Here is a 24823-nt window from a genome sequence, read left to right as displayed (position 1 = left end):
AACCCGACTAAACAAAAAACAACAGCAGAGGGTCACCAACAGGTCTTCAATGTAGCGAGAAATTCCCGCACCCGGAGGCGTCCTTCAGCTGGCCCCTAAACAAATATATACTAGTCCAGTGATAATGAACGCCATACTAATTTCCAAATTGTACACAAGAAACTAAAATTAAAATAATACAAGACTAACAAAGGCCAGAGGCTCCTGACTTGGGACAGGCGCAAAAATGCGGCGGTGTTAAACATATTTGTGAGATCTTAACCCTCCCCCTATACCTCTAACCAATGTAGAAAAGTAAAATGGTAAGTTCATAGTTCAGACAATTAGTCGTAAACGCATTCAATCAAATATATCTGAGTTCAAGATTACTGATTATTTTTGTAAAAGAATCTAAATGAACTTAAACAAACTAAGTGTACACTTATAAAGTGTTCTTTATTCTTCTGTGTGCATTGACGTCAAACATTTGCTACTTTGAAATAAAAAAATACATTTTGCAAATTACTCTGCAATTTTTTAAGTTCATTGTTTGGAAATATGTAACAAACATCTTTTGACATCAACTCATAAAAATCTTTTCTTGAATGCGATTTGAAATTTGTAATATGCATGAGATTACACATTTTGATTTCATGAGGATATTTAAAAAAAAAATAAGTTTGTGTTAAAATGAGTTAATTTTTCAACAGTTTAAATTAATAAAACATTTGTATATACTTGTTTAAGAAAAAAATATATTTTAATTTTATTGTAAAAAGTATTTATTAAAATTGCTGACCTTAAGCATTTTTTTATTTGACTTTACATATTGAAAATGAAAAATGCTCCAAAGTGGAGCATTTTTCAATTTGACATTAAATATTGAAAAATGAAAAATGCTCCAATATGGAGCATTTTATATTTTATATTTTGACATTATAAATTGAAAAAAGAAAACTTATTCCGAACATGAGTAGTATTAATATATTATATATATGATAACATTGAGAATAGAAATGGGTAATGCGCAAAAGAGACAGCAATTCGACCAAAGTGCAGACAACAGCCAAAGGCCACCAATGAATCTTTAATATACATCTAGTCAACAAACACACATCAATGCGCACAGTAATGCTCATTTCAAGACAAGTCCGAGTTCGATGTCAGAACAAGTAATGTAGTATATGTATTTGATTTTAACGACATCAATCTCTGTATTACTAAAATATATTACACCATGGTTTTCTGTATCGCAAACTAGTCATTACATTCACTAAATTGTATCAACGGTACAATGACACCATTCGCCAAAAAAATGCACATCAACACACAGACATGTTATATGTTCAAATGTACACATCAAATCTTATTCTGTAACGGTAATATTCTATACAAAACACAAATATGTCGGCATTCACCTCAAAACCTAACCAAACAGGCTTATTCAAAAGGGATACAGTTACGATACTGTCCATAAGAATGGCATATTTTAGTATGCATATTTATTTACTCAATGACATATGGTTTTTGCATTGTAAATACACAAATTTATTATAAAACAAGTTGTTGGCATAAAACGGTTTATGTTCTTTTCACATATTTTATGATGATTTTTCTGACGTCAGACACTCAAATCAATCCATGTGTTCGTAGATAGTAGATGTTGTTGTGTCCTGTTAAATTGTTATACGATGATGACTGATGTTCCCATATTTTGACTATTTTATTGATTGTGACTGTTTATTTAACGCATCATGTAAATGTAACGGAATTTGATGAGACTGTTATTAAAGTGAGAGGGTTAGCGCTATAGAACCAGGTTTAATCCACCATTTTCTACATTTGAAAATGCCTGTACCAAGTCAGGAATATGACAGTTCTTGTCCATTCGTTTTTGATGCGTTTTGTTTTTTGATTTTGCCATGTGATTATGGACTTTCCAAATTGATTTTCCTCTGAGTTCAGTATTTTTGTGATTTTACTTTATACAAAAACCCCGAACGAGAGAGATTATGCTAGAAATTCAGTTGATGAAGACATTATCTTTCAATCAGATTAATTTATGTCTGGAACGGGCATTTCAGTAATTGATAGTAGTCTGTTGTTAATGTATGTATGTATCATTGTCATTTAGCTTAGTTTTGAAATCTATTAGGCCCGAGACCACAATTAATTCCTTTATCATTTCTTTATAACGTTTTGTCGCATTAAAAACAAATCTATTTTTTTTTGTTTTGTGTGTGTGTGTGTAATGCACAGTACGTCAATACAAAAATATCAAGTATACATCATACACATTTGGTAAATACACATCCATACCCCTTAGGCAATTCAAGAGATGTTCCGAAAAGTGTAATTATACCCTTTTTGTACCTGGCCTAATCACTATTTCCATATAAACATCAGTTAAAATGAAAAATCCAAAAGTTTTATTTAAGCTCTCTTCTATCATTTCCACCCCAGAAAAACTAAGAAATCTGAGGAAGGGAAAGAAAAAAAATAGAGACAAAATACACTATTATTAAAGGGAACTATATTCGTAGACAACGAAAAGCGGGATCATTAATTGTGGTTTTCGGCCAATAAGATATCTGACTCTGAGTTTTACTGTGCGTGATTTCGTGTCTATGTTTATTCTACATTGTTTAGAGGTGTTAGATGGTCTAACAATACATATGTATGTCCAAGTCAGTAGCCTCCGTCTTTTGTTAGTCTTGTTTATGTGTTGTCAATTGAATTAATTGTTTTCTAAATATTGGACTTGTGTGTAACTTCTATCTTCAATGCATACGTACACATGTTAAGGGGTCAGCTGCATGAAGTCCGCCTTCGGTCGCAGAAATTTCCCGCTGTGTTGAAGACCGATTGGTGATCTTGAGCTCTTTTTTGCCTTTTGATCGGGTTGTTGCCTTTGTTACACGTTCCACATTTCCATTCTTAATATACACATTTAAGGATAATTGTCATGTTCCAGACACGTGTAGGTATTCTGTCGTGTGTTTTGCGGGTAAACTAATTAATAAAAATTCACATCTTTTTGGTCATAATTGTACCTTTTAGTTCAAAATTAGGTGATACACACATAGTGCACACGTATACATAATTAACAAGTTCTTCAAGATGTTTTAAAATACTGTCGACAATTTGAATATTTAAAACACATATATTGAAACAAATTTTATTTCATTCTAGATCTACTCATTAAAAATTAAAAAAAAATATGCAGTTTTGATCATCCTTTTAAATTTTTATATTGCGAAATAATTTCAATTCAAAATGAAACATGCATTTTTTCATTTTTCAACCTTTTAACTCAAATTACAAAATACTTAATGTCAGCAATTCCAATTTTTCTTCTGAAATGAACTTATATTATTTTTCCTTTCTAAAACAAGCATCTGCAAATCATTTGATGTATTCAAACTGTTGAAATTTTATCTTTTTTTAATATCCTCGTGAAATAAAAAAAAAAAAAATCCATATAGATAACAAATTTCAAATATCATTAAGAAAATGATTTTTCAAAAGTCACTTCAAAAGAGTTTTGCCTTATGTTTAAAGTGTGAAGAGCAATTTGCTATATTCATTTTTTTCTGTTAAAAATGCCATTTTTTGGCGTAAATATACACGGTCTTCTGTTGTACATTGATTACCTAGTACTTCATTTATTTAGGATTCAATTATTTACTATTTTTTTATTATTAATTTCAGGAGAATTTCTCAACTTGTGGAAGAATCTTTAAACAGAAGAACAAAAACTTTCGGCGAATTTTACAAGGTTTGGACCTACTTAAAAAAAAAACTTCAAGCCGAACAAAACCCTGGATTTTTTTTCAAGTAGATAGCTACGAAGCTTCCCTTTTCATCTAGTACGAACAACAGTCTTGCCGTATAACTTTTTTTTATTAACTTTTCTGTAAGGTGGGGGTAGGGTGTTCGACCCTAACTCTGGATCTAGTTTAATAATAAAAAAATAAATCAAACAATACCCTGGATTTGTTTTCTCAGATACACCTCATCTACCTTACTTCCCTTTTGCGCATCGTGCAGACAGATGCACTGCCGAAGAACATTTGTTTATTAACTTTTCTGTAAGGGTTGGAGAGGGTGTCAGACCCCTACGTTAGACATACTTGGAAAAAAACTAAGCCGAAGAACATCCTGAACTTTTTCTCAGACAGACCTCAGCAACCTAGCTTCTATCTGCACCTAGTGAGACAAAAGAGTTGCCGTAGAACATTTTTTTGTAACATGTGGGAACGATATCCGGTCCCACTTTTGGACCTACTTTAAAAACAAAATAAGCCGTAAAACACCCTTGATTTTATTCAAGTAGACTTAAGCTACCTAGATTTATTTTCAACCTAGTACAGACAAAAAAATTGCCAAAGAATATTTTTAGTAACTTTTCTGTAAGAGTTGGGAGCGATGTCCTGTCCCAACTTTAGACCTACTTTACAAAAAAAAAACAACAAAAAAACCGTTAAACACCATTGCATTTTTTCAAGTATATCTCAGTTAACCAGCTTCCCTTTACATCTGTTGCGGACAAAAGCATTGCCGAAGAATATTTATTTAATAACTTTTCTGTAATTTGCACCTTGTGCTGTGAAAAGTATGGCAGTTTAACATTGTGTTTAACACTTTTCTGTAAGAATTGGAAAGGGTGTCAACCCCAACTTTGGACCTACTTAAAACAGAACACAAAACAACACCCCGGATTTTTATTCTCAGGTAGACCGCAGCTACCCAGCCTCTCTTTGCATTTAATCGGACAAAATGATTACCGTAGTACTGAAAAAAAGAATCCGAAAACCACCCTGAATGTTTTCCATTTAGACCACAGTAACCCTGTTTCCCTTTATACCTAGTGCAGACATTGCCGAAGAACATTATTTTATCAACTTTTGTGTAAAGGTGGGGTAGGGTGTTCAACCCTAACTAAGCCGAACAACAACCTAGATTTTTTCTCAAGTACATCTCATCTACTCAGCTTCCCTTTGGGTCTCATGCAGACAAAAGTATTGACAAAGATTTTTTTCTTTTCGATAAGAGTTGGGAACGATACCAACTTTGGACTACTTAATCAAAATGTAAGTCGAAAAACACCTTGGATTTGTTTTCTCAAGTATACCTCAGTTACCCAGCTTCCCTTTACCACTTGTGAAGACAAAAGTATTGCCGAAGAACGTTTTTTTATTAACTTTTCTGTAAGGGTAGGGTAGAGTGTCTGCCCCCAACTTTGGACTTCCTTATGAAAAAAGATCAGACGACAAACACCATGAATCTTAACTCAAGTTGACCTCAGTTACCCAGCTCCCCTTTACAGCATTGCGGACACAAGTTTTGCTGTATAACATTTTATATTTACTTTTCTGTGAGAGTTTGGTAGGGTGTCCGACCCAAAACTTTGGACTTTTAAAAAAGCTTCTCTTTTCCCCTAGTGCGGACAACAGTATTGCCGTAGAACATTTCTATTTACTTGTCTATTTTTTTGTTATTTTTTTTTCTGTAAAGTAGTGGGGTAGGATGTCCAGCCCCAACTTTGCACTTTCTTTTAAAAAGACTAAAGTAAGCCGTAGAACACCCTGTGTTTTTTCTCAAGTAAGCCACAGCAATCCGGCCTTTCTTTGCACCTAGTGCGGACAGAAGTATTGCCGTACAATGTTTTTTATTAACTTTTCTTTAAGTTAGCGGGGTTTGGTGTCTGACCGTAATTTTAGACCTACGTTAAAAACAAACTGTGCCGAAGAACACCTTGGGTTTCTTCTCCAGTACACCTCAGCTACCAAGCTTCCTTTTGCACCTAGTGCAGACACAAGTTTTGCCGTAGAACATTTTGATTAACTTTTCTGTAAGGTAGACTGTACGGTAATTAGACTGTCCGACTCAATCTTTGAACCTACTTGAAAAACAATAAACTAAGCCGTAGACCACACTGTGTTTTTTCTCAAGTTAACCCCAGCTACACAGCTTCCCTGTGGGCCTATTGCGGACAATTATTTTACGTCAATATTTTTTTTATTAATTTTTCTGTAAGGTAGTGGGGTAGGGTGTCCGACACCATCTTTGCACTTTCTTTAAAAAAAACAAAACTAGGCAGAAGAATACCCTGTGTTTTTGCTCAAGTATACCACAGCTACCCGACCTTTCTTTGCACCTAGTGCGGACAACAGTATTGCCGTACAACATTTTTTATTACCTTTTCTCTAAGGTAGTAAGGTTGGGTGTCTGTTCCTAAATTTGGACCTACGTGCCAAACAAACTGTTTGGAAGAACACCTAGGTGGTCTTCTCCAGTATACCCCAGCTACCCAGCTTCCCTTTGCACCTAGTGCAGACAAAAGTTTAACCGTAGAACATTTTTTATTAGCTTTTCTGCATGGAAGACTTTAAGGTGAGAAGACTGTCCGACTCAATCCTTGAACCTACATGACACACAATAAACTAAGCCGAAGAACGCACTGTGTTTTTTCTAAAGTAGACCACAGCTACACAGCTTCCCTTTGTGCCTATTGCGGACAAGTAATTGACGTCAATATTTTTTTTATTAATTTTTCTGTAAGATGATGGGGTAGGGTGTCCGACACCAACTTTGCACTTTCTTTCAAAAAAAATAAACTAAGCCGAAGAACACCATGTGTTTTTTATAGGAAACCACAGCTTCCCTACCTTCCTTTGCACCTAGTGCGGACAAAAGTATTGCCGTACAACATTTTTTATTAACTTCTCTGTAAGGTAGTGAGGTTGGGTGTCTGCACCTAAATTTGGACCTACGTTAAAAACAAACTGTGCCGAAGAACACCTTGGGTTTCTTCTCCAGTACACCTCAGTAAGGATTTTCTTATTCCAGGCATAGATTACCTTAGCCGTAGCTGGCACAACTTTTCGGAATTTTGGATCCTCAACGCTCTTCAACTTTGTGCTTGTTTGGCTTTATAAATTTTTTGATATGAGCGTCACTGATGAGTCTTATGTAGACGAAACGCGCGTCTGGCGTACTAAATTATAATCCTGGTAACTTTGATAAGTATTTACCCAGCTTCCCTTAGCACCTAGTGCAGACACAAGTAATGCCGTAGAACATTTTTATTATCTTTTCTGCAAGGTGGACTGTAAGGCAATAAAATTGTCCGACTCAATCGTTGAACATACTTAAAAAACAATAAAATAAGCCGTAGAACAAACTGTGTTTATTCTAAAGTAGACCACAGCTACATAGCTTCCATTTTGGACAATTATTTGACGTCAATATTTTTTTATTAATTTTTCTGTAAGGTAGTGGGGTAGGGTGTCCGAGACCAACTTTGCACTTTCTTTCAAAAAAAAAAAACTAAGCCGAAGAATACCCTGTGTTTTTTTCTCTCAAGTATACCCCAGCTACCCAGCTTCCCTCTTCACCTAGTGCAGACAAAAGTTTTGCCGTAGAACATTTTTTATTAACTTTTCTGCATAGAGGACGTTAAGGTGAGAAGACTGTCCGACTCAATCCTTGAACCTACATGAAAAACAATAAATTAAGCCGAAGAACACACTGTGTTTTTTTCTCAAGTAGACCACATCTACCCAGCTCCCCTTTGCTTGCGCCTATTGTGGACAATGATTTGACATAGAACATGTTTTATTATTTTTTTTTGTAAAGTAGTGGGGTAGGGTGTCCGGCTCCATCTTTGTACTTTCTTTTAAAAAGAATAAACTAAGCCGAAGAACACCCTGTGTGTTTTCTCAAGTAAACCATAGCAACCCGGCCTTTCTTTGGACCTAGCGCGGAAAAAAGTATTGCCGTAAAATATTTTTTACGAACTTTTCTGTAATGTAGCGGGGTTGGGTGTCTGTTCCTAAACTGGGACCTACGTTCCAAAGAAACTGTGCGGAAGAACACCTTGGGTTTCTTCTCCAGTACACCTTTGCTACCCAGATTACCTTTGCACCTAGTGCAGACAAAAATTTGCCGTAGAACATTTTTTATTAACTTTTCTGTAAGTGTAAGGTAGACTGTAAGGTAATAAGACTGTCCGACTTAATCTTTAAATCTACATAAGAAACAATAAACTAAGCCGTAGAACACACTGTATTTTTTTCTGAAGTAGACCACAGCTACACAGCTTCCCTTTGTGCCTATTGCGGACAATTATTTGACGTCAATATTTTTTTTATTAATTTTTCTTTAAGGTGATGGGGTAAGGTGTCCGACATCAATTTTGCACTTTCTTTCAAAAAAAAAAACTAAGCCGAAGAACACCCTGTGTTTTTTCTCTAGTATACCCCAGCTACCCAGCTTCCCTTTGCACCTAGTGCAGACACAAGTTTTGCCGTAGAACATTTTTATTTACTTTTTTGCATGGACGACTTTAAGGTGAGAAGACTGTTCGACTCAATCCTTGAACCTACATGAAAAACAATAAATTAAGCCGAAGAACACACTATGTTTTTTCTCAAGTAGACCACAGCTACACAGTTCCCCTTTGCGCCTTTTGTGGACAATGATTTGATATAGAACATTTTTTATTAATTTTTTTCTGTAAAGTAGTGGGGTAGGGTGTCCAGCCCCAACTATGCACTTTCTTTTAAAAATAATAAACTAAGCTGAAGAACACCCTATATTTTTTTTCTCAAGCAACCCGACCTTTCTTTGCACCTAGTGCAGACAGAAGTATTGCTGTACAATATTTTTTATATTAACTTTTATGTCATTTTTATAAATTTTCTGTTTACAAAACTTTGAATTTTTCGAAAAACTAAGGATTTTCTTACCCCAGGATTAGAATATCTTAGCCGTATTTGGCACAACATTTTGGAATTTTGGGTCCTCAATGCTCCTCAACTTTGTATTTGTTTTGCCTTTTTAACTATTTTGATCTGAGCTTCACTGATGAGTCTTGTGTAGACGAAACGCGCGCCTGGCGTATAAAATTATAATCCTGGTACTTTTGATAACTATTTACACCACTGGGTCGATGCCACTGCTGGTGGACGTTTCGTCCCCGAGGGTATCACCAACCCAGTAGTCAGCACTTCGGTGTTGACATGAATATCAATTATATGGTCATTTTTATAAATTTTCTGTTTACAAAACTTTGATTTTTTCGAAAAACTAAGGATTTTCTTACCCCAGGAGTAGATTACCTTAGCCGTATTTGGCACAACATTTTGGAATTTTGGGTCCTCAATGCTCCACAACTTTGTATTTGTTTTGGCTTTTTAACTATTTTGATCTGAGCGTCACTGATGAGTCTTGTGTAGACGAAACGCGCGTCTGGCGTATAAAATTATAATCCGGGTACTTTTGATAACTATTATGTAAGGTAGCGGGGTTGGGTGTCTGACCCTAAATTTGGACCTACGATCCAAAAAATCTGTGTCGAAAAACCCCTCGGGTTTCTTCTCCAGTACACCCCAGCTACCCACTTCCCTTTGCACCTAGGGCGGAAAAAAGTATTGCCGTACAATATTTTTTATTAACTTTTCTGTAATGTAGCGGGGTTGGGTGTCTGTTCCTAAATTTGGACCTACGTTCCAAAAAAACTGTGCGGAAGAACACCTTGGGTTTCTTCTCCAGTACACCTTAGCTACCCAGATTCCCTTTGCACATAGTGCAGACACAAGTATTGCCGTAGAACATTTTTTATTAACTTTTCTGTAGGTGTAAGGTAGACTGTAAGGTAATAAGACTGACGGACTAAATCTTTGAACCTACATAAAAAACAATAAACTAAGCCGTAAAACACACTTTTTTTTTTTTTTCTGAAGTAGACCACAGCTACACAGCTTCCCTTTGTGTCTATTGCGGACAATTATTTGACGTCAATATTTTTTTAATTAATTTTTCTGTAAGGTGATGGGGTAGGATGTCCGACACCAATTTTGCACTTTCTTTCAAAATAATAAACTAAGCCGAAGAACACCCTGTGTTTAATCTCAAGTTAACCACAGCTACCCGGCCTTCCTTTGCACCTAGTGCGGACAAAAGTATTGCCGTACAATATTTTTTATTAACTTTTCTGTAAGGTAGCAGGGTTGGGTGTCTGTTCCTTAATTTGGACCTACGTTCCAAAAAAACTGTGCGGAAGAATACCTAGGGTTTCTTCTCCAGTATACCCCAGCTACCCAGCTTCCATTTGCACCTAGTGCAGACACAAATTTTGCCGTAGAACATTTTTTATTTACTTTTTTGCATGGAAGACTTTAAGGTGAGAAGACTGTCTGACTCAATCCTTGAACCTACATGAAAAACAATAAATTAAGCCAAAGAACACACTGTGTTTTTTTCTCAAGTAGACAACATCTACCCAGCTCCCCTTTGCGCCTATTGTGGACAATGATTTGACATAGAACATGTTTTATTATTTTTTTTCTGTAAAGTAGTGGGGTAGGGTGTCCGGCCCTAACTTTTTACTTTCTTTTAAAAAGAATAAACTAAGCCGAAGAACACCCTATATTATTTCTCAACCTTTCTTTGCACCTAGTGCAGACAGAAGTATTGCCGTACAATATTTTATATATTAACTTTTCAGTAAGGTAGCGGGGTTGGGTGTCTGCCCAAAATTTGGACCTACTTTAAAAAAAACTGTGCCGAACAACACCTTGCGATTCTTCTCCAGTACACCTCAGCTACCCACTTCCCTTTGCACCTAGTTCAGACACAAGTATTGCCGTAGAACATTTTTTATTAACTTTTCTGTAAGTGTAAGGTAGACTATAAGGTAATAAGGCTGACGGACTCAATCTTTGAACCTGCTTAAAAGACAATAAACTAAGCCGTAGAACAGACTGTATTTTTTCTGAAGTAGACCACAGCTACACAGCCTCCCTTTGTGCTTATTTCTGACAATTATTTGACGTCAATATTTTTCTTATTTATTTTTCTGTAAGGTGATAGGGTAGGGTGTCCGACACCAATTTGGCACTTTCTTTCAAAAAAATAAACTAAGCCGAAGAACACCCTGTGTTTAATCTCAAGTAAACCACAGTTACCCGACCTTCCTTTGCACCTAGTGCGGACAAAAGTTTTGCCGTACAATATTTTTCATTAACTAATCTGTAAGGTTGCGGGGTTGGGTGTCTGTTCCTAAATGTGGACCTACGTTCCAAAAAAACTGTGCGGAAGAACACCTTGGGTTTCTTCTCCAGTATACCTCAGCTACCCAGCTTCCCTTTGCACCTAGTGCAGACACAAGTATTGCCGTAGAACATTTTTTATTAACTTTTCTGTAAGTGTAAGGTAGACTGTAAGGTAATAAGACTGACGGACTCAATCTTTGAACCTACATAAAAACAATAAACTAAGCCGTAAAACACACTGTGTTTTTTCTGAAGTAGACCACAGCTACACAGCTTCCGTTTGTGCCTATTGCGGACAATTATTTGACGTCAATATTTTTTTTATTAATTTTTCTGTAAGGTGATGGGGTCGGGTGTCCGACACCAATTTTGCACTTTCTTTAAAAAAAATGAACTAAGCCGAAGAACACCCTGTATTTTTCCTCAAGTAAACCACAGCTACCCGACCTTCCTTTGCACCTAGTGCGGACAAAAGTATTGCCGTACAACATTTTTTATTAACTTTTCTGTAAGGTAGCGGGGTTGGGTGTCTGTTCCTAAATTTGGACCTACGTTCCAAAAAAAACTGTGCGGAAGAACACCTTGGGTTTCTTCTCCAGTATACCCCAGCTACCCATCTTCCCTTTGCACCTAGTGCAGACACAAGTTTTGCCGTAGAACATTTTTTATTAACTTTTCTGCATGGAAGACTTGAAGGTGAGAAGACTGTCCGACTCAATCCTTGAACCTACATGAAAAACAAGAAATTAAGCAGAAGAACACACTGTGTTTTTTTTTCAAGGAGACCACATCTACCCAGCTCCCCTTTGCGCCTATTGTGGACAATGATTGGACATAGAACATGTTTTTTTTTTTTTTTTTCTGTAAAGTAGTGGGGTAGGGTGTCCGGTCCCAACTTTGTACTTTCTTTTAAAAAGAATAAACTAAGCCGAAGAACACCCTTTCTTATTTCTCAACCTTTCTTTGCACCTAGTGCAGACAAAAGTATTGCCGTACAATATTTTTGATATTTACTTTTCTGTAAGGTAGTGGGGTTGGGTGTCTGCCCTAAATTTGGACCTACTTTAAAAAAAAACTGTGACGAACAACACCTTGCGTTTCTTCTCCAGTACACCTCAGCTACCCACTTCCCTTTGCACCTAGTTCAGACACAAGTATTGCCGTAGAACATTTTTTATTAACTTTTCTGTAAGTGTAAGGTAGACTATAAGGTAATAAGGCTGACGGACTCAATCTTTGAACCTGCTTAAAAGACAATAAACTAAGCCGTAGAACACACTGTATTTCTTCTGAAGTAGACCACAGCTACACAGCTTCCGTTTGTGCCTATTGCGGAAATATTATTTGACGTCAATATTTTTTTTATTAATTTTTCTGTAAGGTGATGGGGTCGGGTGTCCGACATCAATTTTGCACTTTCTTTCAAAAAAATAAACTCAGCCGAAGAACACCCTGTGTTTTTTCTCAAGTAAACCACAGCTACCCGACCTTCCTTTGCACCTAGTGCGGACAAAAGTATTGCCGTACAATATTTTTTATTAACTTTTCTGTAAGGTAGCGGGTTGGGTGTCTGTTCCTAAATTTGGACCTACGTTCCAAAACAACTGTGCAGAAGAACACCTTTGGTTTCTGTTCCAGTACACCTCAGCTACCCAGCTTCCCTTTGCACCTAGTGCAGACACAAGTATTGCCGTAGAACATTTTTTATTAACTTTTCTGTAAGTGTAAGGTAGACTGTAAGGTAATAAGACTGACGGACTACATATTTGAACCTACTTAAAAAACAATAAACTAAGCCGTAGAACACACTGTATTTTATTTCTGAAGTAGACCACAGCTACACAGCTTCCATTTGTGCCTATTGCGGACAATTATTTGACGTCAATATTTTTTTTATTAATTTTTGTGTTAGGTGTTGGGGTAGGGTGTCCGACATCAATTTTGCACTTTCTTTCAAAAAAATAAACTCAGCAGAAGAACACCCTGTGTTTTTTTTTCAAGTAAACCACAGCTACCCGACCTTCCTTTGCAACTAGTGCGGACAAAAGTATTGCCGTACAATATTTTTTATTAACTTTTGTGTAAGGTACCGGGGTTGGCTGTCTGTTCCTAAATTTGGACCTACGTTCCAAAAAAACTGTGCGGAAGAACACCTTGGGTTTCTTCTCCAGTATACCGCAGCTACCCCGCTTCGCTTTGCACCTAGTGCAGACACAAGTATTGCCGTAGAACATTTTTTATTAACTTTTCTGTAAGTGTAAGGTAGACTGTAAGGTAATAAGACTGACGGACTAAATCTTTGAACCTACATAAAAAACAATAAACTAAGCCGTAAAACACACTTTGTTTTTTTTCTAAAGTAGACCACAGCTACACAGCTTCCCTTTGTGCCTATTGCGGACAATTATTTGACGTCAATATTTTTTTTTTATTAATTTTTGTGTAAGTTGTTGGGGTAGGGTGTCCGACATCAATTTTGCACTTTCTTTCAAAAAAATAAACTCAGCCGAAGAACACCCTGTGTTTTTTCTCAAGTAAACCACAGCTACCCGACCTTCCTTTGCATCTAGTGCGGACAAAAGTATTGCCGTACAATATTTTTTATTAACTTTTGTGTAAGGTACCGGGGTTGGCTGTCTGTTCCTAAATTTGGACCTACGTTCCAAAAAAACTGTGCGGAAGAACACCTTGGGTTTCTTCTCCAGTATACCGCAGCTACCCCGCTTCGCTTTGCACCTAGTGCAGACACAAGTATTGCCGTAGAACATTTTTTATTAACTTTTCTGTAAGTGTAAGGTAGACTGTAAGGTAATAAGACTGACGGACTAAATCTTTGAACCTACATAAAAAACAATAAATTAAGCCGTAAAACACACTGTGTTTTTGCTGAAGTAGACCACAGCTATACAGCTTCCCTTTGTGCCTATTGCGGACAATTATTTGACGTCAATATTTTTTTAATTAATTTTTCTGTAAGGTGATTGGGTAGGGTGTCCCACACCAATTTTGCACTTTCTTTTAAAAAAATAAACTAAGCCGAAGAACACCCTGTGTTTATTCTCAAGTAAACCACAGTTACCAGACCTTCCTTTGCACCTAGTGCGGACAAAAGTATTGCCAAACAATATTTTTTATTAACTTTTCTGTAAGGTAGCAGGTTGGGTGTCTGTTCCTAAATTTGGACCTACGTTCCAAAAAAACCTGTGCGGAAGAACACTTTGGGTTTCTTCTCCAGTACACCTCAGCTACTCAGCTTCCCTTTGCACATAGTGCAGACACAATTATTTCCGTAGAACATTTTTTATTAACTTTTCTGTAAGTGTAAGGTAGACTGTAAGGTAATAAGACTGACGGACTAAATCTTTGAACCTACATAAAAAACAATAAACTAAGCCGTAAAACACACTGTGTTTTTGCTGAAGTAGACCACAGCTACACAGCTTCCCTTCGTGCCTATTGCGGACAATTATTTGACGTCAATATTTTTTTTATTAATTTTTGTGTTAGGTCATGGGGTAGGGTGTCCGACACCAATTTTGCACTTTCTTTAAAAAAAATAAACTAAGCCGAAGAACACCCTGTGTTTTCCTCAAGTAAACCACAGCTACCCGGCCTTCCTTTGCACCTAGTGCGGACAAAAGTATTGTCGTACAATATTTTTTATTAACTTTTCTGTAAGGTAGCGGGTTGGGTGTCTGTTCCTAAATTTGGACCTACGTTCCAAAAAAACCTGTGGGGAAGAACACCTTGGGTTTCTTTTCCAGTACACCTCAGCTACCCAGCTTCCCTTTGCACATAGTGCAGACACAATTATTGCCGTAGAACATTTTTTATTAACTTTTCTGTAAGTGTAAGGTAGACTGTAAGGTAATAAGACTGACGGACTAAATCTTTGAACCTACATAAAAACAATAAACTAAGCCGTAAAACACACTGTGTTTTTTCTGAAGTAGACCACAGCTACACAGCTTCCGTTTGTGCCTATTGCGGACAATTATTTGACGTCAATATTTTTTTTATTAATTTTTCTGTAAGGTGATGGGGTCGGGTGTCCGACACCAATTTTGCACTTTCTTTCAAAAATATAAACTAAGCCGAAGAACACCCTGTGTTTTTCCTCAAGTAAACCACAGCTACCCGGCCTTCCTTTGCACCTAGAGCGGACAAAAGTATTGCCGTACTATATTTTTTATTAACTTTTCTGTAAGGTAGCGGGGTTGGGTGTCTGTTCCTTAATTTTGACCTACGTTCCAAAAAAAAACTGTGCGGAAGAACACCTAGGGTTTCTTCTCCAGTATACCCCAGCTACCCAGCTTCCCTTTGCACCTAACGCAGGCACAAGTATTGCCGTAGAGCATGTTTTATAAACTTTTCTGTAAGTGTAAGGTAGACTGTAAGGTAATAAGACTGACGGATTCAATCTTTGAACCTACATAAACAACAATAAACTAAGCCGTAAAACACACTGTGTTTTTTTTCTGAAGTAGACCACAGCTACACAGTTTCCCGTTGTGCCTATTGCGGACAATTATTTGACGTCAATATTTTTTTTATTAATTTTTCTGTTAGGTGATGGAGTAGGGTGTCCGACATCAATTTTGCACTTTCTTTCAAAAAAATAAACTCAGCCGAAGAACACCCTGTGTTTATTCTCAAGTAAACCACAGTTACCCGACCTTCCCTTGCGCCAAGTGCGGACAAAAATATTGCCGTACAATATTTTTTATTAACTTTTCTGTAAGGTAGCGGGGTTGGGTATCTGTTCCGAAATTTGGACCTACGTTCCAAAAAAACTGTGCGGAAGAACACCTTGGGTTTCTTCTCCAGTATACCGCAGCTACCCAGCTTCCCTTTGCACCTAGTGCAGACACAAGTATTGCCGTAGAGCATGTTTTATAAACTTTTCTGTAAGTGTAATGTAGACTGTAAGGTAATAAGACTGACGGATTCAATCTTTGAACCTACATAAAAAACAATAAACTTAGCCGTAAAACACACTGTGTTTTTCTGAATTAGACCACAGCTACACAGCTTCCCTTTGTGCCTATTGCGGAAAATTATTTGACGTCAATATTTTTTTTATTAATTTTTCTGTTAGGTGATGGGGTAGGGTGTCCGACATCAATTTTGCACTTTCTTTCAAAAAAATAAACTCAGCCGAAGAACACCCTGTGTTTTTTTCCCAAGTAAACCACAGTTACCCGACCTTCCTTTGCACCTAGTGCGGACAAAAGTATTGCCGTACTATATTTTTTATTAACTTTTCTGTAAGGTAGCGGGGTTGGGTGTCTGTTCCTTAATTTGGACCTACGTTCCAAAAAAAAACTGTGCGGAAGAACACCTAGGGTTTCTTCTCCAGTATACCACAGCTACCCAGCTTCCCTTTGCACCTAACGCAGGCTCAAGTATTGCCGTAGAACATTTTTTATTAACTTTTCTGTAAGTGTAAGGTAGACTGTAAGGTAATAAGACTGACGGACTAAATCTTTGAACCTACATAAAAAACAATAAACTAAGCCGTAAAACACACTGTGTTTTTGCTGAAGTAGACCACAGCTACACAGCTTCCCTTCGTGCCTATTGCGGACAATTATTTGACGTCAATATTTTTTTTATTAATTTTTGTGTTAGGTCATGGGGTAGGGTGTCCGACACCAATTTTGCACTTTCTTTAAAAAAAATAAACTAAGCCGAAGAACACCCTGTGTTTTCCTCAAGTAAACCACAGCTACCCGGCCTTCCTTTGCACCTAGTGCGGACAAAAGTATTGTCGTACAATATTTTTTATTAACTTTTCTGTAAGGTAGCGGGTTGGGTGTCTGTTCCTAAATTTGGACCTACGTTCCAAAAAAACCTGTGCGGAAGAACACCTTGGGTTTCTTTTCCAGTACACCTCAGCTACCCAGCTTCCCTTTGCACATAGTGCAGACACAATTATTGCCGTAGAACATTTTTTATTAACTTTTCTGTAAGTGTAAGGTAGACTGTAAGGTAATAAGACTGACGGACTAAATCTTTGAACCTACATAAAAACAATAAACTAAGCCGTAAAACACACTGTGTTTTTTCTGAAGTAGACCACAGCTACACAGCTTCCGTTTGTGCCTATTGCGGACAATTACTTGACGTCAATATTTTTTTTATTAATTTTTCTGTAAGGTGATGGGGTCGGGTGTCCAAAACAAATTTTGCGATTTCTTTCAAAAAAATAAACTAAGCCGAAGAACACCCTGTGTTTTTCCTCAAGTAAACCACAGCTACCCGGCCTTCCTTTGCACCTAGTGCGGACAAAAGTATTGCCGTACTATATTTTTTATTAACTTTTCTGTAAGGTAGCGGGGTTGGGTGTCTATTCCTTAATTTGGACCTACGTTCCAAAAAAAAACTGTGCGGAAGAACACCTAGGGTTTCTTCTCCAGTATACCCCAGCTACCCAGCTTCCCTTTGCACCTAACGCAGGCACAAGTATTGCCGTAGAACATGTTTTATAAACTTTTCTGTAAGTGTAAGGTAGACTGTAAGGTAATAAGACTGACGGATTCAATCTTTGAACCTATATAAACAACAATAAACTAAGCCGTAAAACACACTGTGTTTTTTTTCTGAAGTAGACTACTGCTACACAGTTTCCCGTTGTGCCTATTGCGGACAATTATTTGACGTCAATATTTTTTTTATTAATTTTTCTGTTAGGTGATGGGGTAGGGTGTCCGACATCAATTTTGCACTTTCTTTCAAAAAAATAAACTCAGCCGAAGAACACCCTGTGTTTATTCTCAAGTAAACCACAGTTACCCGACCTTCCTTTGCGCCAAGTGCGGACAAAAATATTGCCGTACAATATTTTTTATTAACTTTTCTGTAAGGTAGCGGGGTTGGGTATCTGTTCCTAAATTTGGACCTACGTTCCAAAAAAAACTGTGCGGAAGAACACCTTGGGTTTCTTCTCCAGTATACCGCAGCTACCCAGCTTCCCTTTGCACCTAGTGCAGACACAAGTATTGCCGTAGAACATTTTTTATTAACTTTTCTGTAAGTGTAAGGTAGACTGTAAGGTAATAAGACTGACGGTTAAATTTTTGAACCTACATTAAAAACAATAAACTAAGCCGTAAAACACACTGTGTTTTTTTCTGAAGCAGACCACAGCTACACAGCTTCCCTTTATGCCTATTGCGGACAATTATTTGACGTCAATATTTTTTTAATATTCTTTTCTGTTAGGTGATGGGGTAGGGTGTCCGACATCAATTTTGCACTTTCTTTCAAAAAAAATAAACTAAGCCGAAGACCACCCTGTGTTTATTCTCAAGTAAACCACAGTTACCCGACCTTCCTTTGCACCTAGTGCGGACAAAAGTATTGCCGTACAATATTTTTTATTAACTTTTCTGTAAGGTAGCGGGGTTGGGTGTCTGTTCCTAAATTTGGACCTACGTTCCAAAAAAAACTGTGCCGAAGAACACCTTGGGTTTCTTCTCCAGTACACCTCAGCTACCCAGCTTCCCTTTGCACCTAGTGCAGACACAAGTATTGCCGTAGAACATTTTCTATTAACTTTTCTGTAAGTGTAAGGTAGACTGTAAGGTAAAAAGACTGACGGACTAAATCTTTGAACCTACATAAAAAACAATAAACTAAGTTGTAAAACACACTGTGTTTTTTCTGAAGTAGACCACAGCTACACAGCTCCCCTTTGTGCCTATTGCGGACAATTATTTGACGTCAATATTTTTTTAATTTATTTTTCTGTAAGGTAGCGGGGTTGGGTACATCGGTACATCGGTACAACGGACACCAAGTGCTGACAAAAGTATTGCCGTACAATATTTTTTATTAACTTTTCTGTAAAGTAGCGGGGTTGGGTGTCTGTTCCTAAATTTGGACCTACGTTCCAAAAAACTGTGCGGAAGAACACCTTTGTTTTTTTCTCCAGTATATCTCAGCTACCCAGTTTCCCTTTGCACCTAGTGCAGACACAAGTATTGCCGTAGAACATTTTTTATTAAGCCGTAAAACACACTGTGTTTTTTTCTGAAGTAGACCACAGCTACACAGCTTCCCTATTGCGGACAATTATTTGACGTCAATATTTTTTTAATTAATTTTTCTGTAAGGTGATGGGGTGGGTGTCCGACACCAATTTTGCACTTTCTTTCAAAAAAATAAACTCAGCCGAAGAACACCCTGTGTTTATTCTCAAGGAAACCACAGTTACCCGACCTTCCTTTGCACCTAGTGTGGACAAAAGTATTGCCGTACAATATTTTTTATTAACTTTTCTGTAAGGTAGCGGGGTTGGGTGTCTGTTCCTCAATTTGGACCTACGTTCCAAAAGAAATGTGCGGAAGAACACCTTTGGTTTCTTCTTCAGTACACCTCAGCTACCCAGCTTCCCTTTGCACCTAGTGCAGACACAAGTATGGCCGTAGAACATTTTTTATTAACTTTTCTGTAAGTGTAAGGTAGACAGTAAGGTAATAAGACTGACGGACTCAATATTTGAACCTACACAAAAAACAATAAACTAAGCCGTAAAACACACTGTGTTTTTTTCTAAAGTAGACCACAGCTACACAGTTGCCCGTTGTGCCTATTGCGGACAATTATTTGACGTCAATATTTGTTTTATTATTTATTCTGTAACGTGATGGGTCAGGGTGTCCGACATCAATTTTGCACTTTCTTTCAAAAAAAAAAACTAAGCCGAAGAACACCCTGTGTTTATTCTCAAGTAAACCATAGTTACCCGACCTTCCTTTGCACCTAGTGCGGACAAAAGTATTGCCGTACAATATTTTTTATTAACTTTTCTGTAAAGTAGCGGGGTAGGGTATCTGTTCCTAAATTTGGACCTACGTTCCAAAAAAACTGTGCGGAAGAACACCATGGGTTTCTTCTCCAGTACACCTCAGCTACCCAGCTTCCCTTTGCACCTAGTGCAGACACAAGTATGGCCGTAGAACATTTTTTATTAACTTTTCTGTAAGTGTAAGGTAGACTGTAAGGTAATAAAACTGACGGACTAAATCTTTGAACCTACTTAAAAAACAATAAACTAAGCCGTAGAACACACTGTATTTTTTTTCTGAAGCAGACCACAGCTACACAGCTTCCCTTTGTGCCTATTGCGGACAATTATTTGACGTCAATATTTTTTTTATTAATTTTTCTGTTAGGTGATGGGGTAGGGTGTCCGACATCAATTTTGCACTTTCTTTCAAAAAAATAAACTAAGCCGAAGAACACCCTGTGTTTATTCTCAAGTAAACCACAGTTACCCGACCTTCCTTTGCACCAAGTGCGGACAAAAGTATTGCCGTACAATATTTTTTATTAACTTTTCTGTAAAGTAGCGGGGTTGGGTATCTGTTCCTAAATTTAAACCTACGTTCCAAAAAAAAAACTGTGCCAAAGAACACCTTGGGTTTCTTCTCCAGTACACCTCAGCTACCCAGCTTCCCTTTGCACCTAGAGCAGACACAAGTATTGCCGTAGAACATTTTTTATTAACTTTTCTGTAAGTGTAAGGTAGACTGTAAGGTAATAAGACTGACGGACTAAATCTTTGAACCTACATAAAAAACAATAAACTTAGCCGTAAAGCACACTGTGTTTTTTCTGAAGTAGACCACAGCTACACAGCTTCCCTTTGTGCCTATTGCGGTTAATTATTTGACGTCAATATTTTTTTATTAATTTTTCTGTTAGGTGATGAGGTAGGGTGTCCGACATCAATTTTGCACTTTCTTTCAAAAAAATAAACTAAGCCGAAGAACACCCTGTGTTTATTTTCAAGTAAACCACAGTTACCCGACCTTCCTTTGCACCTAGTGCGGACAAAAGTATTGCCGTACAATATTTTTTATTAACTTTTCTGTAAAGTAGCGGGGTTGGGTGTCTGCTCCTAAATTTGGACCTACGTTCTAAACAAAAAAACTGTGCCGAAGAACACCTTGTGTTTCTTCTCCAGTACACCTCAGCTACCCAGCTTCCCTTTGCACATAATGCAGACACAAGTATTGCCGTAGAATATTTTTTATTAACTTTTCTGTAAGTGTAAGGTAGACTGTAAGGTAATAAGACTGACGGACTAAATCTTTGAACCTACATAAAAAACAATTAACTTAGCCGTAAAACACACTGTGTTTTTTTCTGAAGTAGACCACAGCTACACAGCTTCCCTTTGTGTCTATTGCGGACAATTATTTGACGTCAATATTTTTTTAATTAATTTTTCTGTTAGGTGATGGGGTAGGGTGTCCGACATCAATTTAGCACTTTCTTTCAAACAAATAAACTAAGCCGAAGAACACCATGTGTTTATTCTCAAGTAAACCACAGTTACCCGACCTTCCTTTGCACCAAGTGTGGACAAAAGTATTGCCGTACAAAATTTTTTATTAACTTTTCTGTAAGTGTAAGGTAGACAGTAAGGTAATAAGACTGACGGACTCAATATTTGAACCTACACAAAAAACAATAAACTAAGCCGTAAAACACACTGTGTTTTTTTCTAAAGTAGACCACAGCTACACAGTTGCCCGTTGTGCCTATTGCGGACAATTATTTGACGTCAATATTTGTTTTATTATTTATTCTGTAACGTGATGGGTCAGGGTGTCCGACATCAATTTTGCACTTTCTTTCAAAAAAAATAAACTAAGCCGAAGAACACCCTGTGTTTATTCTCAAGTAAACCATAGTTACCCGACCTCCCTTTGCACCTAGTGCGGACAAAAGTATTGCCGTACAATATTTTTTATTAACTTTTCTGTAAAGTAGCGGGGTAGGGTGTTTGTTCCTAAATTTGGACCTACGTTCCAAAAAAACTGTGCGGAAGAACACCATGGGTTTCTTCTCCAGTACACCTCAGCTACCCAGCTTCCCTTTGCACCTAGTGCAGACACAAGTATGGCCGTAGAACATTTTTTATTAACTTTTCTGTAAGTGTAAGGTAGACTGTAAGGTAATAAAACTGACGGACTAAATCTTTGAACCTACTTAAAAAACAATAAACTAAGCCGTAGAACACACTGTATTTTTTTTCTGAAGCAGACCACAGCTACACAGCTTCCCTTTGTGCCTATTGCGGACAATTATTTGACGTCAATATTTTTTTTATTAATTTTTCTGTTAGGTGATGGGGTAGGGTGTCCGACATCAATTTTGCACTTTCTTTCAAAAAAATAAACTAAGCCGAAGAACACCCTGTGTTTATTCTCAAGTAAACCACAGTTACCCGACCTTCCTTTGCACCAAGTGCGGACAAAAGTATTGCCGTACAATATTTTTTATTAACTTTTCTGTAAGGTAGCGGGGTTGGGTATCTGTTCCTAAATTTGGACCTACGTTCCAAAAAAAAACTGTGCCAAAGAACACCTTGGGTTTCTTCTCCAGTACACCTCAGCTACCCAGCTTCCCTTTGCACCTAGAGCAGACACAAGTATTGCCGTAGAACATTTTTTATTAACTTTTCTGTAAGTGTAAGGTAGACTGTAAGGTAATAAGACTGACGGACTAAATCTTTGAACCTACATAAAAAACAATAAACTTAGCCGTAAAGCACACTGTGTTTTTTCTGAAGTAGACCACAGCTACACAGCTTCCCTTTGTGCCTATTGCGGTTAATTATTTGACCTCAATATTTTTTTAATTAATTTTTCTGTTAGGTGATGGGGTAGGGTGTCCGACATCAATTTAGCACTTTCTTTCAAACAAATAAACTAAGCCGAAGAACACCATGTGTTTATTCTCAAGTAAACCACAGTTACCCGACCTTCCTTTGCACCAAGTGCGGACAAAAGTATTGCCGTACAATATTTTTTATTAACTTTTCTGTAAGGTAGCGGGGTTGGGTATCTGTTCCTAAATTTAAACCTACGTTCCAAAAAAAAACTGTGCCAAAGAACACCTTGGGTTTCTTCTCCAGTACACCTCAGCTACCCAGCTTCCCTTTGCACCTAGAGCAGACACAAGTATTGCCGTAGAACATTTTTTATTAACTTTTCTGTAAGTGTAAGGTAGACTGTAAGGTAATAAGACTGACGGACTAAATCTTTGAACCTACATAAAAAACAATAAACTTAGCCGTAAAGCACACTGTGTTTTTTCTGAAGTAGACCACAGCTACACAGCTTCCCTTTGTGCCTATTGCGGTTAATTATTTGACGTCAATATTTTTTTATTAATTTTTCTGTTAGGTGATGAGGTAGGGTGTCCGACATCAATTTTGCACTTTCTTTCAAAAAAATAAACTAAGCCGAAGAACACCCTGTGTTTATTTTCAAGTAAACCACAGTTACCCGACCTTTCTTTGCACCTAGTGCGGACAAAAGTATTGCCGTACAATATTTTTTATTAACTTTTCTGTAAGGTAGCGGGGTTGGGTGTCTGCTCCTAAATTTGGACCTACGTTCTAAACAAAAAAACTGTGCCGAAGAACACCTTGTGTTTCTTCTCCAGTACACCTCAGCTACCCAGCTTCCCTTTGCACATAATGCAGACACAAGTATTGCCGTAGAATATTTTTTATTAACTTTTCTGTAAGTGTAAGGTAGACTGTAAGGTAATAAGACTGACGGACTAAATCGTTGAACCTACATAAAAAACAATTAACTTAGCCGTAAAACACACTGTGTTTTTTTCTGAAGTAGACCACAGCTACACAGCTTCCCTTTGTGTCTATTGCGGACAATTATTTGACGTCAATATTTTTTTAATTAATTTTTCTGTTAGGTGATGGGGTAGGGTGTCCGACATCAATTTAGCACTTTCTTTCAAACAAATAAACTAAGCCGAAGAACACCATGTGTTTATTCTCAAGTAAACCACAGTTACCCGACCTTCCTTTGCACCAAGTGTGGACAAAAGTATTGCCGTACAAAATTTTTTATTAACTTTTCTGTAAGTGTAAGGTAGACAGTAAGGTAATAAGACTGACGGACTCAATATTTGAACCTACACAAAAACAATAAACTAAGCCGTAAAACACACTGTGTTTTTTTCTAAAGTAGACCACAGCTACACAGTTGCCCGTTGTGCCTATTGCGGACAATTATTTGACGTCAATATTTGTTTTATTATTTATTCTGTAACGTGATGGGTCAGGGTGTCCGACATCAATTTTGCACTTTCTTTCAAAAAAAATAAACTAAGCCGAAGAACACCCTGTGTTTATTCTCAAGTAAACCATAGTTACCCGACCTTCCTTTGCACCTAGTGCGGACAAAAGTATTGCCGTACAATATTTTTTATTAACTTTTCTGTAAAGTAGCGGGGTAGGGTGTTTGTTCCTAAATTTGGACCAACGTTCCAAAAAAACTGTGCGGAAGAACACCATGGGTTTCTTCTCCAGTACACCTCAGCTACCCAGCTTCCCTTTGCACCTAGTGCAGACACAAGTATGGCCGTAGAACATTTTTTATTAACTTTTCTGTAAGTGTAAGGTAGACTGTAAGGTAATAAAACTGACGGACTAAATCTTTGAACCTACTTAAAAAACAATAAACTAAGCCGTAGAACACACTGTACTTTTTTTCTGAAGCAGACCACAGCTACACAGCTTCCCTTTGTGCCTATTGCGGACAATTATTTGACGTCAATATTTTTTTTATTAATTTTTCTGTTAGGTGATGGGGTAGGGTGTCCGACATCAATTTTGCACTTTCTTTAAAAAAAATAAACTAAGCCGAAGAACACCCTGTGTTTATTCTCAAGTAAACCACAGTTACCCGACCTTCCTTTGCACCAAGTGCGGACAAAAGTATTGCCGTACAATATTT

At 37.3% G+C, this 24823-nt stretch overlaps 1 long non-coding RNA gene across 2 annotated transcripts in view; it reads left to right on the top strand.

The window, feature by feature from the left end:
- Nucleotides 1-24823, top strand: part of LOC134700052 (uncharacterized) — a 134495-nt gene that overhangs the window by 1703 nt on the left and 107969 nt on the right. For both annotated transcript variants that reach the window (XR_010103756.1, XR_010103755.1), the window contains one exon: nt 3691-3757. This is a non-coding gene — a long non-coding RNA (uncharacterized LOC134700052). The remainder of the gene's footprint in view (nt 1-3690; nt 3758-24823) is intronic.

This window comes from Mytilus trossulus, unplaced genomic scaffold (genome assembly GCF_036588685.1).
Source record: "Mytilus trossulus isolate FHL-02 unplaced genomic scaffold, PNRI_Mtr1.1.1.hap1 h1tg000110l__unscaffolded, whole genome shotgun sequence".
In the NCBI taxonomy this organism is placed as follows: domain Eukaryota; kingdom Metazoa; phylum Mollusca; class Bivalvia; order Mytilida; family Mytilidae; genus Mytilus; species Mytilus trossulus.
Note: the sequence above shows the minus strand (reverse complement) of the source record. Positions and strands in the feature narration are given on the sequence as shown.